At 33.9% G+C, this 7,336-nt stretch overlaps 1 pseudogene; it reads left to right on the forward strand.

The window, feature by feature from the left end:
• Window positions 1-2,049: 2,049 nt before the first annotated feature.
• On the forward strand, window positions 2,050-4,900 carry LOC103404095 (probable methyltransferase PMT8; annotated as a pseudogene).
• Window positions 4,901-7,336: the final 2,436 nt, after the last annotated feature.

Consider the following 7,336-nt stretch of genomic DNA (forward strand, 5'->3'; position numbering starts at 1 on the left):
TTCGTATATTTCTTATCTTTTTCGCTTCCACACTATGCACATGGCTACGTCACTTTCACATGTCGGCCAACATGCCTTGATCTTGGTCGGGGTGTGTCACTATACCTAGCTTATATAATAGAAGTAAGATGAGTAATGTGTAAATGAGCTAATTCGGGCTAGAAATCAGGTTGAGTTTGATTTAACATGGGCTGGCAAGGCAACAACCCAACCCAATAAATGATCGGATTAGGTTTGGGCGAGTATTTACTTCTTTTAATATGTTTGATTCGATTGGAAAATGGGTTGAACATGGACGAATTTGGTTTGACCCTACTGAAATTGTACCCTTGATTTTAGTAATTTAAATTTAGTAAATAATCATTTTGATCAATTTTCCTAAATTTTATCCTCCCCTACCATTAAAATCATTAAACCTCAAAGTGGCGATATACGACATTTTATTTGGAAATTGACAATCAAAAATCAAATTCCAATTATTTAAGTGATCAAAATTAAATATAAAAAATATTACGAACAAAGTTTGAGAATAGAACCCGATGTTAACTAATTAAGCTATAATTCAGTTGCATTTTACTGAAAAGACAATAATAGGACGTGTACATGAACCATAACGACGAAAAAAATTTCAGTGTGACCAGGACAGTTGAACACTACTTATCCCTCTTTCTCGTTTACTCAGATTCTCGCAAATATCTTACCAAAAAATTGTTTGAAATCCGATCTCTCCCACTTTTCTTTCTTTTCTGCTCCCTTCCCTCCCTTTGTTTTTATAAAAGTACCAAAGCCTCTCACTTTAGATCCTTTCAAACCAAAGAAGGGATCATTATGGACCACTGTTAGAAAACACCCACTTCGTTATTCCAAGTAAGCTTCTGCTCCCACCTTTTCTTTTGCATAAATTTTCAATCTTATTTGCATAAATTTTCAATCTTTTGTATAAGTTATTAATCTTTTGGTGGATCTGGCTGAATTTGTACCCTATTGGTTTTGGTCATTTGTTGGGTTTAATGCTTACTGATTCCAAATTTGGTAGTTTTAATAGGAAAAAAAGTATGAATTTCATAGTTTCTTGAGTTGAAGAATGAAGGGTTCTTCATGATTCTGTTTTTTTGTTTTCCCTTCGATTGAATTGTTATCCCAGATCTATGAATTTAACTATTAAGTGTTGTCATTGTTTCGATTTCAATTTAGTGGAGAAACATTGATTTCAACATTTATTTTGGTTTATACAATTTAGTGGATCAATCACTTACATTTCTTGGTTGCCAATTTAGTGGATGCAAGTGTACCTAGTCAACATCCAATAACGTTTCTTGCTTTATCAATTGATGGTCTACATATTTGACTTAATGTTTGAACTCTTGTTAGGCAAGGAAAATTAACATCTTTACATTTAACATGGAAATTTTACAATACTATGTTCGGCCGGGAAATTACATTTAAACATTATAGCAATACTATGTTCTACCAGAGGGTTGTATTTGCATAAGTGCTTACTTATCAAGAGCAATTAGGTAGTTGTTAATAGAAAAGTGGATGGTGTTTGATCTTTCACATCCATTCAGTCTTTTTCTTTCTGAACCAGTCATATTTGGAATGGTTATCTTAGTTGCTTTGTACATTAAGTGTAGGATTCATTTTTCTTTTCTTTGTGCCTTAAATTGTTTGTTACATGTTTTATATGACTACTTTGTCACTCGACTAATGTATCTTGATTTCCGGTCTAAATATTTTCATTGCCAAGAATGAGCAAGAATTTTGTTTTGTTGCAACAATAGATTGAACCTTTAATCTTTGAGCTTTTGAATTGCCTATGCTTGCAACAAAAGAACTAACACCTTCTATTTATATGTTCATATGCACTACAAGTTTTAATAGTGTTGTTTGGTACCTATTACAGGTTGTTTGTTGTATCTAGTCTAATGGATCTCAAAAGAAAATTTGTACTATTGTCTTTCGTATTAGAGATGTGGAAAGACAACACTTGACATTTGTAATAATTAGACATAAGACAATTTTAGTTAGAAGAACTTCAAAACTACATAAATGATGAGAGAGAGATCTGATCCGGCTCAAAAGAAGTGTATAATCACATCTCTGTGTATAGTGGCAATCCTTCTTGGTTTCCTATATGTGTATTATGGATCCCTTTTTAGCTCTCAAAGTCACGGTGCATCAGCACTAGAATATGGTAGCAGATCTTTGAGAAAGCTTGGTTCATCTTGTTTGGATGAGGATGAAGATAACAATAAGAAGCAGGATGAATCTTCAACAAAATATGGGTAGGAAAATGGAGAGGACAATGTCATATTGAAGAACTTCCTTGTGAGTTATATATTATTAAACTTGGAACACTGAATCCTCTCCCCCACCCCAATTCTCCAAACGCCCTCTATCTTCTTATAAAAATATTTAGTTTTAACGTGTCAGGTTTGGCCTATTTTGTTTGACATCTACTCACCTTGTTTCATTTGTTTACTCATGACTTTGTAAGGTTTGTGATGATAGTCATTTGGAACTTATTCCTTACTTAGACATAAATTTAATATATCAAATGAGACTGAAGTTTGACCTATCTTAGATGGAGCACTATGAAAGACATTGCCCTACCCCAGAAAGGCGTTTCAATTGCTTGATTCCTCCTCCACCAGGGTACAAGGTATTATTCTGTCAAAGCTAAATATTTAGATTGCTGTTTACTAGCTTCTTGTTCTTGGAGTTATCTATTATTCCCAAATTCTGCAGATAGTAAACATTATGGTTGTTTATCTTACAGGTCCCAATCAAATGGCCCCAAAGCAGAGATGAATTTTCAAAAGCAAATATACCTCATACTCACCTTGCACATGAGAAATCCAATTAGACCTAGATGGTTAAAAAAGGTGAAAAGATATAGTTTCCTAGGGGAGGCACACATTTCCACTGTGGAGCTGATAGGTATATTCCTTCAATTGCAAATGTAAGGTTTCCTCCCCTTAGTGTGCCAAAAAAAAAAAAGTATTGGTGGATAATATTTTCTCTTTACAAATTTTGTTAAATTTCCACTTGAACATGGCAGTCTTTTATAGGATTTTGTGATCTTTTATCTACCCATTTTGACAGATTTAATGATATTTTGTATTTTTGTGTTGCATGAATGAAGCCTTAATATTTTATGTTGTTTTCAATTGGCAGATGCTCAACTTTTCAAAAAGCAATTTGAACAATGAATGAAGGTTATGAACAGTTTTTTATGTTGGCTATGAAGTTGCAAGTTTTGGAGCATATTTACTTTCATTTGATATTATAGCAATTTCATTAGCACCCAATGATCGGCATCAAAACCAGATCCAATTTGCTTTAGAAATAGAAATTCCAGCCTTTCTTGGTGTTCTAGGAATCAAAAGGCTTCCTTACCCTAGCAAATCCTTTGAACTTGCTCATTGTTCCCGCTGTAGAATTGATTGGCTTCAACAAGATGAAATCCTCCTTCTTAAGCTGGATAGATTGATCAGACCAGGAGGCCACTTTGCGTACTCATCTCTTTAAGCATATGCACATGATGAGGGATGATCTTAAGATATGGAGAAAGATGAGTGCCCTTGTGGAACACATGTGTTAGAGAATAGTTGCAAAGCAGAACCAAACTGTCGTTTGGCAAAAACCACTAACAAATGATTGTTATGTGGAAAGAGAACCTGGTACTCAACCTCTTCTTTGCCAATTTGATGATGATCAGATGCAGTATGGGGTGTGCCAATGGACATTTTCATCTCAACATACTCTGGTCATGAGTGTTTCTTTCTTCTATGTCTTTTTTATCCGCAGTGGGACTTTGTTGAAATAAACTAATATCAATCTCTTAGCAATATCATTGTGCATTTAAGGTGATACTTTGCCAATTAATTTGGTAGTTTACGAACTATTTTGCTAAACAATTTTTTTTCTCAATATAATCAGATAATCATAGAGAAAAGGGCAGTGAATTAGCTCCGTGGCTAGATAGATTGACAACTCTTCATCCACAACTTGCTGATTTTGGCTATTTAAATGAAATGTTCGAAAATGATACGGTATAAATGACAACACTCTTTATATATGTTTTAGATTGTAATTTTTAACTGATTGCAATACTCATAAACATTTTAAATGAATGTATTGCTTCAACATTTCTCTTGTTATGCAGGAAGTTTGGCGACACAGAGTTGAGAGTTATTGGAATCTCATGAGTAAAAAGATCAAACCAAACACTCTGAGGAACGAAACATGAGATCATTTGCATCTGGTCTGAAGGACAAGGATGTTTGGGTAATGAATGTTGTCTCTGAAGATGGACCAAATACACTTAAGTTGATATATGCTGGTATGCAAATCAAGTTACTGAAATATGTTGAGCATGTCACTTTGATAAAGCAATTCACTTAATATTTTGTCCGTTTATGGTATGTTCATCGATCATGCTCTTCATGCATCAAGTCATAAAACTTGTAGAAATCAAAATCAAAATCATGACCGTATAGGATAAAAAAGATCCATACTGAAGTTTTGATGCATTTGATATTGTGTTAGTGAGTAACTTGATTCTTTACTTTGAAAGGTGTGAAGCCTATTCAACATACCCTCAGACTTATGATTTACTCCATGGTTGGACTGTATTCTCAAACATAGAAATGAAAGAATGCAGTACTGAGGATCTACTGCTTGGGATGGATCGCATATGCAGGCCCACTGGCTTTGTAATAATCTACGACAAACAATCAGTAGTAGATTTTGTAAAAAAGTATCTAACGGCATTGCACTGGGAAGTAGTGGCAGTATCCAACGCCAGTTTAGTTCAGACTAAGATAGAGACGACGTTGTGTTTATTATCCAAAAGAAAATATGGTTGACAAGCGAAAGCCTCAGGGATTCAAAATAGGAAAGTGCCTCTTCAATCCCCCGTTTCGGTTTCTCCTTAATTATCTGCTGCCCAAAGGGATTAAAACCATGGTCCCAAGCAATGATTTGGTAAACACTACATTTTGTGGCATTACAATGATGTTTACATCATTTCTTCTTCTTCTTCTTCTTCTTCTTCTTCTTCTTCTTCTTCTTCTTCTTCTTCTTCTTCTTCTTCTTCTTAGGTTCGATTCTCGCCAAAGGCGAAGTTGAACCACATTATTATGGCAAGCCCATTGTAAGGCTTAGATCACTAGTGTAGATACTATTGTTTGTTCTAAAAAAAATGCATGGATGTTCTGCTTTGGCTTCCAAATTATGGAAATTTATTTTTTTCATGTTCTTTTTGTTTGTTATTAGTTATTTTATTATATATTTTGTTTTTGTTTTTTTTGTCAACATTTTCTATTTGTTATTTGTGGGATCACGGAAAGACATGTTATATTATACTTTGGAGTTTTGAAATAATGTTATCAGCAATTGACAATTACACTTGGCTATAAGACATGCACGCTCATCAAGCAATATCGCGTTGCAAATATGGCTTTGCTTCGTTAGAGTGTACTTATAATCTGTCTTGTGTCGGGTTTAGGAAATTTTTCCCTTTGTAATATTTCTACAATTAGAATTTGAAATGTATGATTTTAAGATCCTACTAAAATATTTGTGACTTAGGGAATGAGTTAAGCTCAAGTGAGAAGAAAACAAATAACCTAAGTTAGCATTTAGTATTTGATCTATATCTGTGGAATCTATCAAGTTGAGGAGACATCCCATGTCAAGGGTGTAAGTAATGTGCCAACCTCATCCAACCATAATGTTAATTGCCATGACATATTGTTCTTGTTTGGATCAAAATAATCAACAAAGTAGCTATAAACAACATAAAGCAAAAACGGATATGTTACGCTCATCTTTCACATTTGTTTTGACATTCAACAAAGAAAATTCTACAAGATCAACCACAACCGCACAACGAACAACAATTGGTTCTATTTGTAACCCAACTTTGATACCAACATCGTTCGTGTGTTGATCTCGTCCTTATGTAAGTTTAAGATTAAGGAATTTATATGTTTTGAACTATGAACTTCATAATGGTATAAGGAAATAAGTAATTTTGTGGCAGATGTTTTGGCTGATGTTGCTCATCTTATTCTCATGTAATCGTGTTTGGATGCAGAATCTTCCGTATGAGGCTCATTGGCTTGGTTGCCCTAAGCATTTGTAATTTATTGTTTCTTATTACAAGGAAAAAAGAAACAAGTCAAACGGAAAAAAAGTGTGCGAAAATCGCTATCCATGTGTGAAAAGATGTTGAATAATCATTTATATCCTCCACTGCCCAAAGGCCTAAAAACACAAGCTCTGGCTGTTGCATGTGGTAATGTTTAATCTTCTCTAAGATGGATCACAATCACTCCATTTATGTGAACATATATCATGCTTTTGACTTAAATTTCTACCATTTTGTAGTACACAGAGGACCCCTTATTTGGGTCATGGCCCTTTCTATTTAGGGCTACACTGATTCTCACTTCTCTTTGTCCTTCATTTTTGTTCTGTTATGTCGTTGGAATTCAATTTTTCCAAAAGACAGCATGTGAAATTGAATTGAGAGTGTTGTTGTCAACTGCCATGTAACAAATGTGGCAAGGAAACTACAGCCTTTTGGATTTGTCCTACTGTTTGGCCAGGTGCAAAATATGAATATGATTTGAGTTGGGCCGGTTCGGGTCTAAAATACTTTAGAAATATTTTATTTGGTTAATTTCTCATATATATATATATATATATATATAATGTATATGTATATGCCAAGTAAATTTCAAATTTTGTTGTCAATAATCGACCTTCAAATCTCCTCTTTTTAGAAGGTAGTTGGTTCACAGAGGAAAACATAATAAAACACTGATTGTAATGGGTAATTTTTTTAGCTTAAATGTTTATGTGTAATGAACTATGTTAGTAAGTTGAGTCTTAAATGTTAAAATTGGTTGTGCTAAATAAATTATCATGTTGGAGATGACAATCAAAGCGCAAGTCCAAGCAATGTTAGTTGTTCTAACATAACTAAGTTATAATATTTAAGTTTAGGATGATAACTTTGACTTGGAAAGTACAGATGCATTAGTAGGAGAAATGTATTATTTACGCACTCACTTACTGTGTTGTGTAGAGTGCCTTAATGTGCTTAGAATTACATGAAATTTTAAGAGCACCTTTTTATGGTTGTTGGATGTTTTGTAGCAAAGTTTCAGCTCCATTGGCGCTCGAGAGGATGAGAATGCTCAAGTTTAAATCTTCTTACCAACTATCTCTTGATCTAATGATATTTCTCTTTTCAATATTTAAAGAGATTCTAAATTTTAAGCTTCCAGCTCCCTCCTTAATTAATCAAAAAGTTAAGATCTCC

Source organism: Malus domestica, chromosome 13 (genome assembly GCF_042453785.1).
Source record: "Malus domestica chromosome 13, GDT2T_hap1".
In the NCBI taxonomy this organism is placed as follows: Eukaryota; Viridiplantae; Streptophyta; class Magnoliopsida; order Rosales; family Rosaceae; genus Malus; species Malus domestica.